The sequence below is a fragment of the Vulpes lagopus genome, chromosome 10 (genome assembly GCF_018345385.1).
Source record: "Vulpes lagopus strain Blue_001 chromosome 10, ASM1834538v1, whole genome shotgun sequence".
Classification (NCBI taxonomy): Eukaryota; Metazoa; Chordata; class Mammalia; order Carnivora; family Canidae; genus Vulpes; species Vulpes lagopus.
In genome coordinates, this window is record NC_054833.1 from 76,941,795 (window position 1) to 76,963,630 (window position 21,836).

Here is a 21,836-nt window from a genome sequence, read left to right on the forward strand (position 1 = left end):
CAGGGAATTTCCTCCCAAACAAAAGGAGTTTCAGTAGCTACTTGGGAATATTCCTTAAAGTCCCTGTCCTGAGGTAGGCTAACCACAGTTGGCTTCAATTATAGCCATTAACCCAGGAAATGAGTGAGGGAGAAACCCCCACATTGATTAGGAGGTGGAACTGTGAGAGAGAGAGTCAGAGTTCCCTTTGTCTGGGATAACCTGTTTCCTCCAGCGACCTGGGTTGATTTGGAGGAGGCTTATTTAGATAACTATCATCCAATATGTCCAGAGGGGGGTTACTAGCCAGACACATTTGGGCAAACACATTCTGCCCTGTTTCCTACAGAAGAGATCTAATTGACAGATCCTACTGAGGCCATGCAGTGTTACAGGAGCTCAGTCCTTTCCTAAATTTTGCAATCCAAATTGTTTCCAGTGTGTTAAAAGGCATCCCAAGGTAGAGTCCTTGGGGATTGAATAAGAGCCTACTGAGGCCATGCTCCTGGAAAAGTAGAGAAGGTCCATTACGAAAAATCTTACCCTGACTCCCAGGCGGTGTCCCATGCAGGGTATGTCAAAGGTTCCATGTGTCAAAAGTGATTAGAGGGATCCCTCAAACAAAAATTGCTATTGATCACCATCCATCACCATCCTGCCTTACCACAAAGGCATTACTGCAGTAAAAGGCCCTGTTAGAAGGAGGCCAGCATCCCTCCCCTTCCCCATCGCATCCTAGGGTACAGACGGGTGCCTGGTGAATGGAATGAAGTACTGTGCCCTGCCATCCTATGCCCTGAAGCACCTTATTTCCTATGCCCTGAAGGTTGCATTATTGCCCTGCCGTTTTTAGCCCATGGAGAACACTAGAAAAGTTTTATAAGGGGAAATTACCCAATTTTATAATTTAGTAGAGAACATTGACAGAAGACAGTAAAGATAGAAATCCACCACAATCTAAGTGACATTCTAACCCATGTAGTCCTTATAGCTAACTTCCCTAAGAAATGGTCCCCAGTTAGGTTTTAATTCCATTGAGTACTGGTTTCGGCCAGCTCCCAGTGGAGGTCCTGCGGCCAGAAGTGAGTAGACCAGGGATGTGAAGGAGATCACAATAGATCAATCAGGAGGAAACCTCCCATGGGAGTCTTAAGATTGGCAGCAGTCCTGGTGACTTAAGTGGCTGTCCCATGCCCAAGACAGACAACTTTGTTATAAGGACAGGAATAAAGAGAGGGCATCAAGTTTCTGGGTCTTATTACCATCTCGGCCGGAGTACTAACTTCCAGCCAAATACAAGCTTTCTCCTCCCCATAGAATAGCCACAGGCTACAGACTGAGCCTAGGCAATCCACATGAAAGTGTTCCAATGAGACCACACCCCTTGAAAAACTCCTGAAATGCTAGTAGATGAAGAGGAGAGAAAATACTCGCCAATTTTGCAACGTGGCTCAGAGTCCAGATGAGAAAATTCAAAGTCCTTTGTGGTTGCCAAATAATGTAGGAAAGACATTAGGGTTAGAAGCCGACAGTCAAGAGAGATTACTTGAGATGTCTTTGGTGCAAAATGGTGCTTGTATTAAAACACGGGGACAGGACCTGTGAGCAGAAAGAGCTGCACCAGGGTCATGAGGAGTGGCTCATTATAGGCCTTCAAGTTGAGAGGGGGTCAGGGATAGCATAAGCCTCCCAGGTATCTTGGAAACAAGGTTTCCAGGATCTTGAGGGGGCTAGCTATTGCTAGGAAAGCTCATTTATAACTGTTCAATAAAACCTGAGTCATGAGACCCTTCAGATGTATATCAGCAGGTCATATGCTTGGAGGATGTTTGCCAGCACATATCTTGGGGGGTAGAGATAAAGGAAGTTTCCAGAGAAATTTTTATATGTTAAAGTAGACTTACACGATCAGCCTTACAGGGAGTCAGCCTCAGATTGCCTCTTTCCCCTAGCAAAGTATTAACATTAAGGCAGCTGAGTCCCTACAGGAATGTCCCTCTGCCTGTTTCAAGGAATTGTCAACGGACTGCAGACTGTAAAGAAATGTAATAATTTTTCTTCTGCCTTTGTTCCCCACATCAGACAGGACTCATTTTTAGCCCCTACTGATGGTCAAAATACTGTTCCTATGATAAATATATGGTTCATTAAATAATAGCTTGTATAAATATTATTAGTAATGTGCCACAGGAAACCACAGACTTCATGGCTGATTCAACAAACATGCAAGTTGCTCAAATGTAGCATGAAAAAGAAAGAGGGACATGGACTGAGAGGCTGTTCTTTGCAAAACTGTTTCAGCAATTCTAAAAAGCTTGGTCAATGCTACAAATATTGTGATGAAAACCCACCATTTGGGAGTTGCTCTTATATTTTTCCTTCTTCCTTTTCCCCTACATAACTTCATACCAATAATATTGTTTCCTAAGGCTACGATCCTCCCGAGTAGGTGAGCTTACCTTCAGTCCTATTTCTTAAAAAGCCACTCCTCCAGGAGCAATTAGGTGACAGTGTGTGCACAAACAGTCCCAGGGATCTGAGAGGGAACTCAGTATCCTCTTAAAACTGATCTTTGGACTCTGCTGGGAGCTCAGGTACAAGAGTCCCACACTATTTATTTAGTTAGTTGTATTACAAGCAGACAGTTACTAAGTTTGGAAAGAAAAAGATAAGCAGTAAGTATGCCTGTCCACTTCACTCTTCTAACAGAACTAAACAGCACTTCAAACAAATCACACATGCTGTAGGATGGCAAGAAAGTTTGGGATGGGAAGTAAAGAGCTAATCTGGTAATAAAAGCTGGTTGTCTATTGGTTTTACCAACAATATACATAGGAGAAAACATTACAAGTTGCTCACAGTTACCCCTTCTCTTAAAATGAAAGGCAGTTTCCTACTGTTCCAATGTCATCATATTTTTTGATTCACTGATATTATATCATTGAAGCGATTAGCATAGCACCTGATGTATGGTACATGTGTCGTAAACAGCAGCAATTATTAGGGCAATTATTATGTCCCTTTCAACACCAAGTCACGTCTGGACACCTGCAAAATACATTGTCTATACCAAGGTGTTCTGAATGTATCTAACATCTCAAATTCCAGTAAACAAAGCAAATATTAAGTGCTTTCTCTGTGCCAGGACACTAGGAATAGGAAGCTGAAAAATCTCCCATTTTTAGAGCTGACAATTTAAAGTAAGAATCTGATTTTTGAAAATCAAATGGTAATGACTCAAATTATTCCTAGTTTTTGTACTTCGAGCTAAACTGAATGCACCTAGTAAAATTACATATGGCAATAAAATGGCTTCATGCTGCCAACAGAATCCTTGCCACATTCTCGGGCCAAGCATCGTATTCCAACACCACCTTTCCCCACACAATGCAGAGATGATGGCTGGAAAAAGGAAGTACCTATTTACTGTTTTCATCACTGTTCCAACCACTAGATCAGAAACTCAGTACTTTTCAGGATACTGAGAATCTTCATGCTCTGGACAAAGCCCATTTTCAAGTATGTAAGCAAGAGGTGACTCAAGGAGGTGTGTAGTATTAAATCAGACAGTAAAAAGGTTGGCTGTTCTTTTAATACAAAGTTGGATTCCAAAAGGCAGAAAAGTCAGAACTCACCAAACCCCCCTGCCTGCCTCACAATGTGGCAGTCACAGCATCCAAACCAAGCCAGTTCTGGATGTTAGCCAAAACCACCACCCTCCACAAGACACACAGGCAAGACGCAACAGCTGACACAAATACAAAATCCAACCATGCTGAGGACAAATGCATAGTATAGGCCCTAAAGAAATCATGGATGGAAAATCTGACTCATGAGAAGACATCCCCAAACTCCAACAACAAACAGTGCCTTAAGAGTAGATGAGACTTTGCATCTTCCACACCCTCTTCTGTAAAACACTGCTGGCTCCCTCTTCTTTTCAGTCTTTGTGATTCAATAAAGCAACTCCTCATTTGTTATAATGCCTTCCAAGCCCTTTATAATGCTCCACCAAGCTATTCTCTTTGCAGGGGAAGGGTGAAATGATGCCCCATTTCTAACACCCATCAAGGTTTCTCCCATTTGCAGATGAGGATGCTGAAATTCTGTGAGGATCAATCTCCAGCTGATGGTCACAAAGCCAGGAGAGGAAGGAGGCCATATTCAAATTCCAGTTCATCTAAGCCACAGCAGGGCTCTTGGTACTCTCCCTGCAATAGCTTGGCTTTCCATACGGACCAAGTTGCCTTTATCTTGTGCAAACTCGGAATGCCCTTCCAAGTCTGTTTATCCTGGGAAACCTTCTTGGACCTCAAATCATTAGATATGGCTTCTCTCTGCTCTGATTCATAAAGACTACTTTATGTCAAATTAATGCTACTGTAAGAAACACTAGATGGTAACTGAGAATGTTTTGCCTACTGCTTGCTTGTACCTGCCAATAAGCACAGTGTAGCTTAATACAGTAACAGGGCAAGTACTGGGGTGTGGGGGAGGGGAAGATTGTTAATGTATAATATAGTCCAATACCTTTAAAAATACAAAGTCTCTAAGGACTCTGCCCCTGGTGAGTGCCAGAAACACTATGAGCAAGCCTGGCATCTGTGTGAGACACTCCACTCCTCCTCCAGGATAATCTCCCTCCTTGACCAGACACATATATGGAGAGCAGAAGGAAGACAGAGACACTCTTCAGACAAGGGGTCTCTTCTGAGTTAGTCTATCTTCTATGAATCCAATTTACACTGAGTTCACTAAGAGCCATAGTACAAAGCCGAAGGTCTCTCACTCTCATGCCAGGACCCTGGAAGCAGAAAAATGGCAAAACAGGCAGAAAGAGATTGAGAGTTGGCATCCTGATTCTAAATGCAAAGTTATAATATTTTTTTTTAATTTTATTTATTTATTTATTCATGAGAGACAGAGAGAGGCAGAGATGTAGGCAGACGGAAAAGCAAGCTCCCTGCGGGGAGCCCAATGCAGACCTCGATCCCAGGATCATACCCTGAGCCAAAGGCAGATGTTCAACCAATGAGCCACCCAGGTGCCCCCAAAGTTGTAATATTTTAACCCCAATATGTCATCATTTACTAAGCCAAGCCCATAACAGGGAAAACTGTGTACAAATTTAGTCATTTATTATTACATGGACTCTTTCTGGAATATGAATTCCTGACCTCCGAATTCTGAATAATTTAAGTATATATTCAGTTTCTCTCCCTCAGTCACTTTCTTCTCCAAGGGGCTGCTGTTGATTTGCTGACATAATTAACTATGAAATGATTTTCTACAGAACCAGGGCTTCAAAGCAAAACGGTTATCATTAGCATACTGGCCGGAATCCATGGCTTTTCCGAGAAAAATCACTCAAATTAAAACAACAGAAGAACCCACCAACCTCAGTGACTGCTGTCAGATGTCAGCAAAGTCAGGGAAGGCTCAGGGCAGTATTAGCTAGAGCAACAAAATCCCTTCCCCACACAATCCTCCACAATTCCCTCCCTCAGAGTCCATACTCAGCCAGAAGCTGGCTGGCTGAGGTCTTTGGCCTCTTCTTGTGTTTACCTATTTATGAAGCATGACCAAGTGGATTTAAGGTCCAAGGTGAAAGGCATAAAGAATGAGTTATTTGAAGATTAAACTTTACACTTGGGGAACTAGACAGTGCCATTTCACAAACAGGCCCTGTCGAAATTACCAAGAGGTACGGGACAAGCTCATATTGCTGACCACAGCAATGCTGCTCCTGCCCAAAATAAGCTCAAAGACCTCTGGCTCCTGCCTGCATCTCTAACCTCACCCCCCCAACCACCTCCCTACAAACACCCCGCATCTCAACCTCCTATACTCCATCCCTAGGAGCTGTTAGCAATCCCGTACATGAAGGTTGGGCACTTTTGTTCATACTGTTCCCTCTTCCTGTAATGCAAAGGAATACAGACTTGCAGTTCATAGAAAAAGAAATATAGCAAATACATATGAACCTTTAGCTTTACAAATAATGGAGAAAATGCAATATAAAACAATATAGTTTTACATGTTGGCAAAAATTTTGCCAACAAGTTGACAAAAATTGAAAATATTGATACTACCCAGTTTTGCAACAATGTGGGGGGAAATAGGCAGTTTCATACAGTTTTAGTGGCAGAGTAATGGGTTCAGCCTTCTCTAGAACAATCTGGCACTATCTGTCCTTTTTTTTTTTTTAACTTAAATTCAATTATCCAACATAAAGCAGATAGTTTCAGATGTAGTGTTCAATGACTTATCATTTGCATATAACACTCAGTGTTCATCACATGTCCTCCTTAATGCCCATCACCAAATTACCCCATCCCTCCCACCCATCTCCCCTCTTTCAACCCTCAGGTTTTTTTCCTATAGTTAAGAGTCTCTCATGGTTTGTCTTCCTCTCTGAAGATTTCCCATTCAGTTTTCCTTCCTTACCCTATGATTCTCTGTGCCATTTCTTATATTCCACATATGAGTGAAACCATATAATTCTTTGATTGACTTATTTCACTCAGCATTAATATCCTCCAGTTCCATCTACACCCTTTCTGATGGCCGAGTAATATTTCATTGAATATATATATACCACATCTTCTTTATACATTCATCTGTAGATGGATGTCTTGGCTCTTTCCACAGTTTGGCTATTGTGGACATTGCTGCTATGAATGTTGGGGTATAGGTGCTCCTTCAGATCACTACGTTTGGGGTAAATACCCCAGGATATTGGTAAATACCTAGTAGTGCAATTGCTGGGTCATAGCGCAGTTCTATTTTTTTTTTTTTTTAAATCGACCCTTTTACCCAGCAGTTTAACTTCTAAGAATTCATGGATTGGCAAAAGATATATATATATATATATATATATATATACATATATATATATATATGGGTATATGGGTTATATATATATATATCTTTATAAATGTACATGACAACATGTTTTTGCCAAGGCAAGCGCACACTCATAAAACCTCTGGAAATAAATTAACTGTTTATTAATAAGGGACTTGCTAAAACTTCTACATAAGCAGCTATTAAAACCAATGAGAAGGGGCTAAAGAAAAATGCTAATGTTATTAAATAAAAGAGTATGTTCTTAGAGACTTCAGTATAACCCCATTTGTGTTTTTTTTTTTTTTTTTTTTTTTTAAATAAGACAGACTATCAGTGGTTCTCAAACAGTGGTCTCCAGCAGAACAATATCAGTATCACCAGGGAACACCTTAGAAATGCAAATTCTCAAGCTCCAGCCCAGATCTACTGATTAGAGAGACTCTGAGAGTGAGGCTACAAAAGCCCTCCAGGGGATCCTGACCATTGCTACTGTTGGGAGGGCCAATGCATTGTATAAGGACTTAATAGACAAGATTCAGGAAGAACACACAAACTCCTGCTTCCGAAGGGACACTCAGGGAAAAGAAAAGTTGTGGAAACTTGGAGGGCAATCTCTATCTTCCCCTCTCCGCTGTTTGAATTTTCTCAATGAGCAGCTCTTACTGTAATAATAATAAGAAAGATCTGAGCAGAGCTCTGCTTTGTATAGTTCCCACTGTCTACACCTCACTCTCCTCCCATGGGATCAACCAAACCACCTAATCTCTCTTAAGTGAGCTATCCTTTCAAATGCTTCGAGATGATTCTTGTGACCTCTTATGGGTTGTCTTTCCTCCATGCTATAGACTTCCAGTTCCTCTAAGTGTTCCCCCGTGCTCTGGCTTTTTCTAAAATAAAAGGGATGAGGCGCACTCAATACATTTAATAAGAATGATCTTGACACTCATGTTTCTATCTGACATTGTGCAGAGCTGACCTAAGTGAACAGCACACAGTAAGGTCTCTCTACCTGCCTGGAGAACCCCCAGGATACAACATAGCCTGGGACAGATCAGCAGCCCATTCAGCCCAATATCCAACCTCTGACACTAATATCAGAATAATTTGTTCAGGAGAAAAGGAAAAGGGAGCTCGAATATTTTCACAAACTGTCTATGATGGATGGCTCTGAAGGAGCCCCCATCAAGTACTCTAGTCTTCTCTTTCTAGATCCCTAAAATTAGTGTGACCTGTGTTTTATCAGAATGTATCTTCACATGAATCCAAATGTTTCCTTAATGTATTCTGAGCCAAGCCTCATCTTGGATCAATAAATTTCTCATGAGTGCTTACTCTGTGTGCCAGGCACGGTATAAGTGATGTAGGGCGTGTCCCTGCTAATCCTCCCAACAACCCCAGAGGAGTCCACACTTAGAAAGAGGGTAACTAAGGTTCTGTGCACTTGGGTTACTTGGCCACCATCACAGAGCCAGTGAAAACCAGAGAGGGACTTTTTTTTTTTTTTTTTAAGATTTTATTTATTTATTCATGACAGATGAAGAGAGAGAGGCAGAGACTTAGGCAGAGGGAGAAGCAGGCTCCCCATGGGAGCCTGAAGCAGGACTCAATCCCAGGACCCTGGGATCACAACCTGAGCCAAAGGCAGACACTCAACTACTGAGCAACCCAGTTGCCTCCTGGAGAGGGACTTTAATCCTATGCCTCTGCCACTAGGTCACAGAATACTTTTAAACATTCTAACAGTAGCCCCCTTCTGAAAGTAGCCTCATTCTAACATCAAAGTTGGTCGGTAATTCTATAATCTCAGAATTTGGTCAACTACACCGAGACTGGTCTGTTGAAATCACTCTTAATTTTACAGAGCACCTTCCTCTCAGCTTTCTTTCCCTATGACCCACCAGTAACTGAGTCCTTTTTTAATCTCTCTATCCCATGGCCAATTTAGCAAAACACAAGCTACTCAACTGCTGGTCTGGTCTGCAAGAGGCCCAAATCCAGATGGCCAAGGGACTGGTAACACATTGAGCCTGAATGATTTCTACCTCATTTCCCTACTCTCCCTAAACCCACCCCACACATATATCACTGTGTATGTACCCACTGTTTGAACTCTGCTTCCTGCATATTGATAAGGGTCTCTTCAATAATTAAAGATAATGAAGGAGGGGGTGGTTATAGGAGTCTCCTGAGAAAAGTATGCCTAGTTTGGGAAGAAATTCTCATCATTTCTCTCACGTCTAACCTACTTCTCCCAGACATACTATTCCTTTTCTCCTCCCTCTCAGCAAGTGGCATCACCAACCACCATGATATTTAGCCAAATATCTAGAAGCTATCATGATTCCTGTACAGGTTCTTCTCAGCTTCCGCCTCTCCCTCACTATATACTCAGATCCTTTTCTGCCTACTCTGTGTCCTTGGATTTCTAGGTGCTCCAACCCTCTGTCCTCTAGTTGGGTTGGTCAATGGACAGCACTAGCAGAAGCCTTCAAGGAGGAAGAAGAGTAAGGTCAGGACTCCCTTTATTGGGAGATGAACTAAACTACCTGCATCTCTTAAACTAAGTAATGAATTCTCTCAAGGCAGCTTTCTGCACATAGTTTCTCCTTTGGGGTTCTGGTAATCATTCCTCACCTTGCCCCTTAAAACAGAAGTATAGAACAATCCCACTTTTATTAGCCCCAGGCATTCAGGCTGCCCCCTCATCTCTCTAAATAGTTCCTCTACTGACAATTATCCTAAATGGAGGATGTCTTCTATTTCCTTTTGACTACTTCTTGCACTGTGCCCTTTTAGGTCACAAGAAGTGAAAGTGGTCCCATTATTACTGATGCCTGGATACTTCAAAATCCCTTCCTCATACCCTCAAATAGTCCCTTCTCTAAATTTTCTTCTGAAATTCCATTTGAAGACCTCCCTACTAGCTAAGATGGAGTAACAGAAACCATATTTACCCTCCCACGAAAAACACCTTAAAGAAAAGAAGCAAAATATAGGAAACAAGGGTTCTCAAGACACTGGATATTAGGCAACAAAGTACAGTGATCCCAGCACAGTGGGGGAAATTGAAGTGTCCTAAAATGGCTCAAGTTTAATACGAGAGACCATAGCACAGGAAGCAGAAATCCAGGCCAAGTCCTGTAGTCTCCCCAAGTTGAGGAGACAGAGCCAGGAGTTTGCGAAAACAGGATGTCAGATTTCTTGGGGCAAAGTACAAGAAAGGAGAGAGTTGCACAGAGAGAGAACTGCAGAGAACTGCAAAGGATGCTCCTCAAGTATTCAGTAGAGTACCAACCACTGTATGCATGTGAGGAAACCATCCAAGCCAGAAGCTCCTAGAGTGAACAATCAGTGGACTTCACACAGGGCCATGAATAGTGCCTATTCACACCAGGCAGACTGGAAAACCTTATAATTGATAGGGCACTGGGTACAGTACACAGAAGGGTTTTACCTCAGCAGTGAAGATGAATTAGCCCTGGTCCCACCTAACAAAGCTTAAAGCAAGACTCAAAAGAATCCAATGGTTTCTTAATACCTTATACATGCCCCAGAACAAGGTTCAAGTGTATTTATAAAAATACAAAAATATCTGCCATCAAACAAAGTAAAAATATACAATGTCTGCTATTCAATCAAAATTTACCAGGTGCACAAAGATGCAAGAAAAGACTACCTAAAATGAGAAAAATCAATGGGCACTGACCTAGAATTGACACATTTGATAGGATTAATAGACATAGATATTAAAACAGCTACGATACCTGTATTTCATAGGTTCAGAAAGCTAGAGGAGAGACTGAACTTGAAAGTTCAAACATGGAAGGTAAAAAAGACTCAAGCTGAAATGCTAAAAATGACAACTACGATATCTGCAATGAAAAACTGACTGTATAGGATTGAACAACATGGAAAAAAAGATTAGTGACCTTCAAGATACAATAACAGACACTATCCACTAACAAAGAAAGAAAAAAGATTTTTAAAAAATAAACAGAGCATTGGTGAGCTGTTAAAAAACAAAACAAAACAAACAAACAAAAGAACTTCAAGTTGGGACGCCTGGGTGATCAGTGGTTGAGTGCCTGCCTTCTGCCCAGGGCATAATCTTGGGGTCCCAGGATCGAGTCCCACATTGGGCTCCCTGCATCGAGCCTGTTTCTCTCTCTGCCTATGTCTCTGCCTCGCTCTCTGTGTCTCAAATAAATGAATAAATGAATGATTGAATGAATGAATGAATGAATGAATGAATGAATAAATAAATAAATAAATAAATAAATAAATAAATAAATAAAACTTCAAGTGGCATAACATATGTGAAATGGGAATCCCAGAAGGAAAGACCAAAGAGCGGGTCAGGAGCAATATTTGAAGATATAATGGATAGAAATATTCCAAATTTGATGGAAACTATAAACCCACAGAGTCAAGAATATCAATGAACCCCAAGCACAAGAAATATGAAGAAAACTAATCCAACAAACATCAGATTAAAACTGTTCAAAATCAATGAATAAAAAAATATTAAAAGTAGTTTGTGGGGAGGGGAGGTGACAATAGGCACAAAGGAAAGATAAATATGAGAAGCAAAACAGATTTCTCATCAGAAATAATAATGTAAACTATGAGACAATAGAGTAAGATCTTTGAAATACTGAAAGAAAATCTTCAGATCTAAAATTCTGTACCTTGTGAAAAAAAAAAAAACTTTAAAAACTAAAGACTAATTCAGACAAACAAAAGATGGGAAAAAAAAATCACCAGCAGAACTGCATCACAGGAAGCAGAGGAGAAAAATGATAGCACAAGGAAATCTGGATCTATAAAATGCAACGAAGAGCACAAGGATAACTATGTGGGTACATACAAAGACTTTTTAAAAATTACTTGCATGTCTTAAAAAGATAACTGACTGCTTAAAACTAAAATAACCACATATCATGGGGCTTAAAACTATATAAAAGAAAAATGTACAACATAAAACAACAGTAGCACACAGGCCAGGAGGCAAGAATGATTAACATACTGTTATAAGGTTCCTATATTATAAGGTTCCTATATATATCAAGTGGTATAATCCCATTTGAAAGTTGAATCTGATAAATTAAAGATGTATACTCTAAACCCTAAAGCAACCATTAAAATAATACAAAAAGAAAAAGCTATGCCTAATAAGCCAATAAAGGAGGAAAAAAATGAAATTATTAAAAAAAAAAAAACCTAATCCAAAAGGAGGCAGAAAGAAGAGAATAAAAAGAACAAAGAACAGATGGAACAAATAGAAAAGAAAGAAACAGCTAGATGGCATATTCAAAACAAACCATATGAATAATTATATTAAATATAGTATAAATACGCCAATTACAAAGCAGAAATTATCAAGCCTTACTTAGTTACCCAGCCTAACTATATGCTGCCTATAAGAAACCCACTTTAAACATAAAAAACACATAGGTTAAAAGTAAAAAGAAAAAAAAAAGATTTGCCATAAAACAGCATTCAAAAGAAAGCTAAATCATTATCATACTAAGCAAATTTTAGAGCAAAAATAATACCAGGTATAATGACTAAGTAGATTTCTAAGCAAAAATATTATCAGAAATCAAGAAATAATAAAAGGGATGATTCATCTAGACTACCTAACAATCCCAAATATTAACACATCTAATAAGTGTGTCAAAATATATAAAGCAAAATATGATAGGAGTGTAAGGAAATATGCATATACTCAGAATTATTCTAAAGGATTCAAATACCATTCTCTCAATAATTGATACAGTACACAGACACAAAATCAGCAAGGATCAGTAGTTAATAAAGTTGACATAAATGATATGTAAAAAGCACCCTACCCAACAAGAGCAGAACATGCACTGTTTTCGAGTACACACCGAACATTTACCAAGATACATCACATTCTGGGCCATAAAACAAATCTCAAGACAATAAAAGGATTCAAATCATACCAAAGTACATTCTGTGACCACAACAAAATTGTAAATCAATAATAAAAAGTGGAAAGTCCTCAAATATTTGGAAACTGAATAACACACTTCTATCTAACATGGATCAAAGAAGACATCTTAAAAAACAAAGTATTTTAACTGAATGAAAATAAACATATAGAAAAAGTTATGGGATGCATTTGAAGCAATAAATTTATAGCATCAAATGCCTATTAGAAAAGTCATCTCAAATAAATAATCTTAATTTTCACCTTAAGAAATTGGAAAGAGAATAGTAAAAGGAACCCAAAGTTAGCAGAAAAAAGGAAATAAAAAATTTCAGAGGAGAAATCAGTAAGTTAAAAAAAAAAGAGATAATATAGAAAATAAATAAAACCAAAAGCTGATTTTTTTTAGAAGACCTATAATCTATAAAATTAATAGATTTTTGTGGGATGCCTGGGTGGCTCAGTGGTTGAGCATCTGACTTCAGCCCAGGGCGTGATCCCAGAGTACTGGGATCGAGTTCCGCATCAGGCTTCCTGTATGGAGCCTGCTTCTTCCTCTGCCTATGTCTCTGCCTCTCTCTCTGTGTCTCCTAAATAAATAAATAAAATATTTTTAAAAAATTAATAGATTTCTGGACAGAATGATCAGAAAAAAAAAAAGATAACAATATTAGGATTATCTGTTTTAGGAATGAGGGAGATGAAATCACAACAGATTCTATAAATATTAAAATGATGAGGGACTATTGTAATTTAGATATGTACAAATTCTTTAAAATACAGAAATTATCAAACTTCACTCAAGAAGAAACTGATCTGAATAACCTTATAATACTAAATTGAGTTCTCCCTCTTCTCCACAAAAAACAAACTCCTGGCATAGATTCATAGGTGAATTCTACCAAGCACTTAAGAAAGAAATAATACCAATTCTATACTAACTCTTCAAAAAAAATTGGAGTAAATATTTTCCAACTCATTTTATGAGGCCAGAATTATCTTGATAACAAAATTTAACGATACAAAGGAAAGAAAACTGTATTAATATTTATCAACATAGATGGAGAATTCTTAAATTTTAGCAAATAGAATCCAACTAAATATAAGAAAAAAGTAATAATAGGACATGACAAAGTGGGATTTATCTCAGGAATACAAAATTTTACATCCAAAAAAATCAATGAATGTAATTCATTATATTGAGGTTCTTTTTTTAAAGATCTTAATAGAGAAAAAAAAGCAACTGACAAAAATACAACATTTATTCTTCATTTTAGAAAAAAAAAAAAACAAAAATAGAAAATACAATATGTCTCAGCAAAGAAGGAATAGACTGGAACTTCCTAAGCCTTCCCAAAAGGTTTCCACAAAAAATGTTCAACCAGTATATACCATAGTTAATGATGAAAAGATGTTTCTCCCTAAAATCAGAAACAAGACAAGGTGTCTGCCCTCATCACTTCCTTGCAACAATGAACAATGGTTCTAGCCAGTGCACTATAGCAAGAAAATGAAATAAAAGGCATCCACATTGAAAGACATAAACTGTCATTTATTTACAGACAGCATGATCACCTACCTAGAAAATCTGATGGCATCTACAAAAAAGCTATTAGAACTGATAAGTAGCTTAGCAAGATTGCAGGATACGTGACCAATACACAAGCAGCAACAAACTGGAAGCTAAATTTTAGAAGATAATTTCATTGACAATAGCATCATAAAATATGAAATGCCGATAGATAATCTGACAAAGATGTTCAGGATCTAGTTACTGAAAGCTACAAAACATTGCTGAGAAAAATTACGGAAGACCTAAGTAAATAAACAGATACACTGTCCATGGACCAGAACACTCAATCTTAAAGATGTCAATTTGCCCCCAAATTAACATATAGATTCAATGAAATTCCAATTAAAATCTAAACAGGTCTTTTTTCTGAAATTGACAAATGACTATTAAGCTAATATGGAAATGTAATGACCAAGAATAACCAAAACAACTTTTGAAGATGAAGGACCTACTCTACCTGACTTCAATACTTGATGACTACAGTCATCAAGATGATGTGGTATTGGCATTAAAACAGATAAAGAGATCACTGGAACAAAATAAAACATCCAGAAATGGACCCACATGTATATGTAGTCAGTTGGTTTTAACCAAAGGCACAATGGAGAAAGGATAGGCTTCTCAGCAAATGGTGCAGGAAATATTAATGACATGTATGAAAAAATTAAGTTTGTTCCATATCTGGTGCTACAGATTAACTTAAAATAACAAAATGGATTGTGAATTTAATGTAAAACTAAAACAATCAAGCTTCTTAAAAAAAACAAAATATTTGAGAGCTCAGGCTAGTCATGACTTCTTAGACACAATTACCAAAACTGTGATCTATAAAAGAATAAATTGATAAAGCAGACATCATCAAGATTACAAACTGACAAATTAGACTTCATCAAAACTGAGAACTCTGCTTATGAAAAGACACTGTTAAGAAATGGTAAGCCAAAAAAAAAAAAAATGGTAAACCATGCCATAACATGGGAGAAAATATTCGTAAATCACAGGTGAGATAAGGACATTGTAATGAGTACGTAAAAAGCTCTCAAAACTTAGTAAGCAAAGTCTTTTTTCTTTTTTTTTTTTTTTTTTAACAAATGAACAAAAGATTTCATAAATACCTCACCCAAGAAGATATAGGTAATATACATGAGCAAGTAAGCACATGACAAGAAGCTTGAAAATATTAGTCATTAGGGGAATGTACATTAAAACCCCCCAGAAAGAGGTCTCCACATATTAGAATGGATAAAATTTTTTAAAAAGGGACTATACCAAGTGCTAGAGCAATTGGAAGTTTCACATACCAATGAAGGGAATGTAAAATGGCATGCTTTTTTTTTTTTTAATTAGCCAACATATATAGTAGTACAACATATATAGTAGTACATCATTAGTTTCTGTTGTAGAGTTCAGCAATTCATCAGTTGCATATAACACCCAGTGCTCATCACATCATGTGCCTCCTTAATGCCCATCACTCAGTTACCCTATTCCTCCATCCGCCTCGCCTCCAGCAACCCTCAGTTTATTTCCTATAGTTAAGAGTCTCTTATGGTTTGCCTCCCTCTCTGATGACTTCCTGTTCAGTTTTCCTATGATTCTCCACACATTCCGCATATGAGACCATATAATAACTGTCTTTCTCTGATTGACTTATTTCTCCCAGCCATCACATCACTTTGAAATATTGTTTCTTAAAAAGTTAAACATATACCTGCAATGTGAACTAAGCCATTCCACTTCTAGGTATGGGCATATGAAAACATATGTCCATACAAAGACATGTATATGAATAGTCATAGCAGCTTTACTTACAGTAGCCAAAAAAGCAGCAAATAATCCACAAACACCTCTCAACAGATAAATCAACTATGGTATAATCATACAATGTATAAAAGGAATGATGAGCTATGTGTGCACACTCAACATGGCCAAGTCTTAAGATGATTATGCTAAGTAAAAGCCACCATGCAAAAAAAGATATATATTGTATGGCCCCACACATAAAACCCTAAAATAATCTTTAGGGACAAAAAGTAGATCAATGGTTGCTGGGGGGTGAGTGTGGGAACCCCACAGAGAGGGCAGGGATTACAAAGGGGCATGAGAAATCCTTACGGGTATTGTAAGTGTTGTCTCAACTGTGATGATGGTTTCACAGATACAAACATATGTCAAAACATCTTGTATCAGACATTTTAAATATACACAGTTTATTGTATGGCAAGCATACCTCAACAAAGCTGTTGAAAAAAACTCCAGTTGGGAATGCCTTTTTCCTGATGGCACGGTAACTGCTCTCTTTCGTTAATTCCTAACCTTTCTACAGCCAACCTTTGAACAATGAAGGGGCTCCTACAATGTCAAAAATCTGTGTATAACTTTTGACTCCCCAAATCCTTAATTTTCTAACAGCCTACTATTAAGGAGAGACCTCACCAAAAAACATCCAACAGTCGATTAACACATGTTTTGTATGTTATACACCGTATTCTTACAATAAAATTAGCTAGAGAGAAGAAAATGTTAAGAAAACACTGAGGAAGAGAAAATGCATTTACAGTAAAAAAAAAAATGCAGTACAATAAAAAAAAAAATCCATGCATAAGTGGACCTGCCTTCAAACCTGTGTTCTGGGGTCAACTGTACTCTCTCTCTTTCTCTCTCCAGCCTCAGAACTGTTACCCTGATCTATCTCTCACTTGTATTATAAAAGCCTCTCTCCTGTCTTCACCTCTCCAATTCCCTTTCCACCTTTTGGCCAGAATTAACTTTCTAAAACAAAATTTGTGTCACTTTCAGACAGCTCCTGATTGCTCTGGAGATACATTTCAGATTCACTATGACTCATCTGACCCTCCCTGATCTGGCCTTTTCACCTTCCCCAGCCTCCTTTCTGGTGATTTCCCATCTCATCCTATCCTATCCAGCCATACTAGTCAACAATGTGCCAGGTGATAAAGTTTTGCACACGCTGTTCCCAAGTCAGATAATCCCCTTCCCTTTTATCCTTCCCCAGCCTACTCATACTGAAGCTTTGAAATTCAGCTCGGGTATTATCTCCTCTGGGAAGGTTTTCCACAAAACCCCACACTGGGCCAAATGCCCTTCTTCCAATTCCTGAGAATTTCCCACATACCTTGCCACAGCACTGATCTCAGTATCGTGTCCTCTCCCTCATTGGACTAGATATAAGCAGACTGAAAGACTAAAAAGCAGAGACCAAGTCTTTTCGTCTTTACTGTCCCAGAGCCTGCCACGGTACCAGGCCCAAAATACATGCCACAAGATCAGGGAACCAATGAATGAGTAGAAGAGCTGGTTTGGATGACCCCTTACATCACCAGCTGGGTTGATTCTGTATTTCTCCTTCTAAAGAGATGGGCAGGTGAGGTTAAATGATCTCTGTAGTCCATTCTGGTAAAACAATTATTTCAAATCCCCTGGCGGAAGGCCGGGGGTCCCTACTCTGACTGGACAAGATTCATTACCTCAAACTGTTTTCAAAACCAGCTGGTAATTGACTGTGATTTGAACTAAGTGAAAGGTTAGGGAAAGGGAACCAGATTCCAGGAAAAGACAAGGCCCACAGCAAAAATTAACACAGTCTGGAAGAAAGCCCAGTCTCCTCCCAGTAAACTTCTTAATTTCATCCAGAAAGACACAGATCTCCACCCTCTGGGTTATTCCCTTCTCCCAATACACATGTTTTGATTTCCAAATCCACGAAGGAAGGCTCCCCGGCTCCCTTCCCCTCAAAAATCAATCTCTAGGCCCTTCTCGCCCTCTCTGGTCTGTTCCCCCATCATCCTTTTTTTTTTTTTATGATAGTCACAGAGAGAGAGAGAGAGAGAGAGGCAGAGACACAGGCAGAGGGAGAAGCAGGCTCCATGCACCGGGAGCCCAACGTGGGATTCGATCCTGGGTCTCCAGGATCTCGCCCTGGGCCAAAGGCAGGCACCAAACCGCTGTGCCACCCAGGGATCCCCTCCCCCATCATCCTTAATCAACAGTCCTCCTCAGCTGATCCCTCCAAGAGCCAGGCCAACCATCATCAGGTCAAGAGCCAGGCATAGGGTCTCATTAACAGGAGACTCCCAGAAGACCAGGAGGTAGTCAGAAGGCTACAAGACCCAGCTGGCAACATAAAACGTGGAAAAAAAAAAAAAATCAGGATATACATTGGTGGTTCATTAAAAAAAAAAAAAAAAAGGCAAATAAAAAGCAAAACTGTACCATCTGTAGAATAGCCACAAACCTAGAGAAGACGTGCCTTCTTTCTTACTGATCTGCAATTCCAAAGTGTAATCACTTCCTCCCTCCAGCTCTCCTATTTTAAAAATTAACCTAATGCTCTCCCATAGCTTGGTAATGACTAACCCTTTAATTTAGGGATGAAATTAGTTAGGACAGGAGAAGTGCTTTCGTGGAAAACAGCCAATGATTAGGGAAATTCACCATTTTGCATCTTGTCAATCCTTAAAAGAAGGGAAATGAATTAAAATGGAAAGATAACCCCTAGGCCTTCCCTACCCTGGAGAACTGCAACCAAACAGCATTAAATACCATCTACACTAAAATGCACCCCAACCATTATCACGAGCTGCTGAAAGCGTTTTAAAATTACAAGCAGCCCTCGCCTTTAGAAAAAAACAACAAAACAAAACAAAACAAAAAAAACAACAACAAAAAAAAGAAAAACCTCTTAGGTAGCCAGATTTTTATTAAAAACTCAAATCTGCCTGGGGGGAAAAATATCCTAAAATAAGGGTCCGGAGGGAGGAAAGGGGAGTGAACACAGGGAACAGGTGAGGGCCGGAGGGGACCCGGGTTCCGACATCCCAGAGGCAGCCTCCGGGGATGCAGTCAAGGTCGCCCTTCCCTGGAGCGGCCACACGCCTCACCCGGGAGAGGACACCAGGAACTCTACAGCGTCCCGGGAGCCGAGGCCCGGCGGGCCCGACACTGAGGCGGCCGGAGGAGGAGGAGGAGGAGGACCAGGAGGAGGAAGAGGAGGAGGAGGAAGAGGAGCAAGAGGCGGCGACTGCGGGAACCGGGAGGGGGGCTTGGGCCGCGTGCGCGCTTGGGCTGGAGACCGTAGGCGCCGCGAGCCTGCGCTTCTGCAAAAGCCCCTGCTGCACACGTGGGACTGGGAGGAGGGTCACTTACTTGTCCAATCTGAAATTACATTTTAGCTAGCGGGGCTCTGCAGGTGGCCGCGCCGAGCTGCACCGAGCGGGGCAGGGCAGGGCGGACCCGGGGGCGGGGCCGGGGGCGGGGCCGCCGGCGGCTGAGCCCCGCCCCGGCCCCGGCCCCGGCCCCGCCCCCGCCGGGCGCGGCCCCTGTAAAACGCGCCCCGATTGGTCCTTTGAACCGCGCCAGGGATAGGCCCGCGCGCCTGCCCCGCCTCCCACGGCCCCTCCCCCCCGCCTCCGCCGGCTGGGGGCGTGGCAGGCAGCCTCGCCGCGGCTCCTCCCAGCTCTTGGACTTTTAAAGGCGCAGAGCTCACCCGCCCCAACGCTCCGCAACGACCTGTGTTGCACGCGTGCCTAGTGTGTATCCTACACCACTTGTCGTACTAAAGGCCGGGACTGTTTGTAGGCGGATGTAATTAATAACAATATTAGTATTTACTGAAGGCTTAATTTGTGCCAGGTCTTGTTTCTGATACTTTACATGAATTCATCCATCTAATCCTGGGGTCAGCCCTCCGAAGTGGTGTGACAGTCCTCAAACCTACACAGCAGATAGTACCTGCCTTTGCGCGAGTTACAATCTGGGGGCCGTGGACACACACCCCCCCCCATTTAATCCTCGGGACGCTTGCCTTTCCAATAAGCTAGGTGCTAACTATCCCTTTTTACAGATGCGAAGAGTCAGAAACGTTTCTAGCTTGTTCTGAAACACACAAGGAGCTACCAGGGAACCGGAGGGAGAGTTCCAACCTGGTTTGCAATCGGAGTTGTTTCCTGGGCTGTGATGGGACCGCGATTTGGAAGGTGGTTTAGCAAGTCCATGAATCCAGACCCTTTGCTTTCCTAGAAAAGTAAACTGAGGCCCAGTAGAAGGAAGCGAGTTTCCAAGGACACAGCAGATATAAGAGGTAAGCCTAGGTCATAGCAGTGATCTCCCTGGACTGGCCTATTTGCCCTGTGCATTGCAGTCACTGTGTGCTGTCCTTATAACAACCCCCAAAATCAATAGATGCTCTCATTTTTGTCTTACAAGCCAGGATACTGAGTCAGTGAGGCTGAGGCCATACAATTAGCTACAACGGGTAGGGGTCCTGTTCGGGGGTCATTTTCTTTCTTCTACATCAGGATTGCTCCCTTTTCATTTCCAACAAATATCCAAAGATATATAACCATGGACTCTTTGGGAAGATAGGAGGTACTGGGATCTGATTACTTAGCACCTGGCTGGATTCTAGTGTACAATAGGAATAATAATATTAAGACCTGTTCATCTTAACCTTTTTAGAGTACTGTGAAGAGCAAATAAGGTAATAGTTACAGAAACACTTTGTAAAGTGTTAGATGCTGAATACATATAACAAGTGGCTTCTAGATCTTCCCTAGTGTACCCCAGGAATAGAATATGTGAAATGCACTTGTTGCCTCATGAGTTATAGCAGGAGGTCTCATTAGGCTTGAATTAATGTGGATTTGTTGTCCAGACTTTATGTATGTCTCTGTTTCTAGGCTTTTTGTATTTGATTTTTGGATTGTTTCCCCTTATTATCATTACTACTCTTGGTAGTAACAGCAGTAAGAGCAGTGGTGAGAGCTCCAGAAGCTATTTTGGACCATGAGAGGACCTCGAGAATAAAACCCATGTACAGCAAAGGGACAGGGTGAGAAGGCTGGGGTTGTTGAAGCATGACCCACCACACCAACACCCACTGCCCACTTCCACATGAAAGAAATAAACTGCTGTGTTGTGCAAGACACTTTCATTCTGTGTTTTCTGTCACATGGGGCCAAACCTAATCATAACTGATAAATACACCTTACCTCGTGCAAATCCTACAGCAACTCTCTAAGGTGATAGATCCCCAGAGAGTATAACTTGTTCAAGGTCATCCAGCCAAGTGACAGAGGTGTAATTCTGAGACCAATTCTCAGTCTTAATTTCAATTATGACCCACATCCTGTTATGAATGAATGAATTCTGGTTTTTTTCCATTTACTTCCATTCCATTCCATTCATTCTTCTAGGGATGGCAAGCTTTTTCCGTATAGGACCAAATATTAAATATTTTAGACTTTGTGAGTCCTATAATTTCTGCTTTAACTACTCAACTCTACTTCATGGTGCAAAAATAGCCATAGACAATAGTAAACATGTGGATGTGACCACATTTCAAAAAAATTTACTAAGCAAGCAAAGGGGTAATGTGGCCCTTGATTTTTTTTTAATATTGATGTTCCACCACAAAAGCATTGAACCTACATTACAGAAGATGGGAGATTGTGACATTGCAGG

General features: G+C 40.4%; 1 protein-coding gene across 7 annotated transcripts in view; it reads right to left on the minus strand.

The window, feature by feature from the left end:
- FGGY (FGGY carbohydrate kinase domain containing) overlaps positions 1 to 19,634 on the minus strand; it is a 412,479-nt gene extending 392,845 nt beyond the window's left edge. The window contains exon 1 of one of the 7 annotated variants that reach the window (XM_041771241.1): positions 19,521 to 19,634. The gene's annotated coding sequence lies outside the window, so the exon portion shown is untranslated. Of the gene's footprint in view, positions 1 to 2,438; positions 2,557 to 17,490; positions 17,633 to 18,587; positions 18,636 to 19,520 lie in introns of those variants that run through there. The other 6 variants (XM_041771246.1, XM_041771243.1, XM_041771244.1 and 3 more) reach the window with 6 other exon arrangements.
- Between the last annotated feature and the right edge of the window lie 2,202 nt (positions 19,635 to 21,836).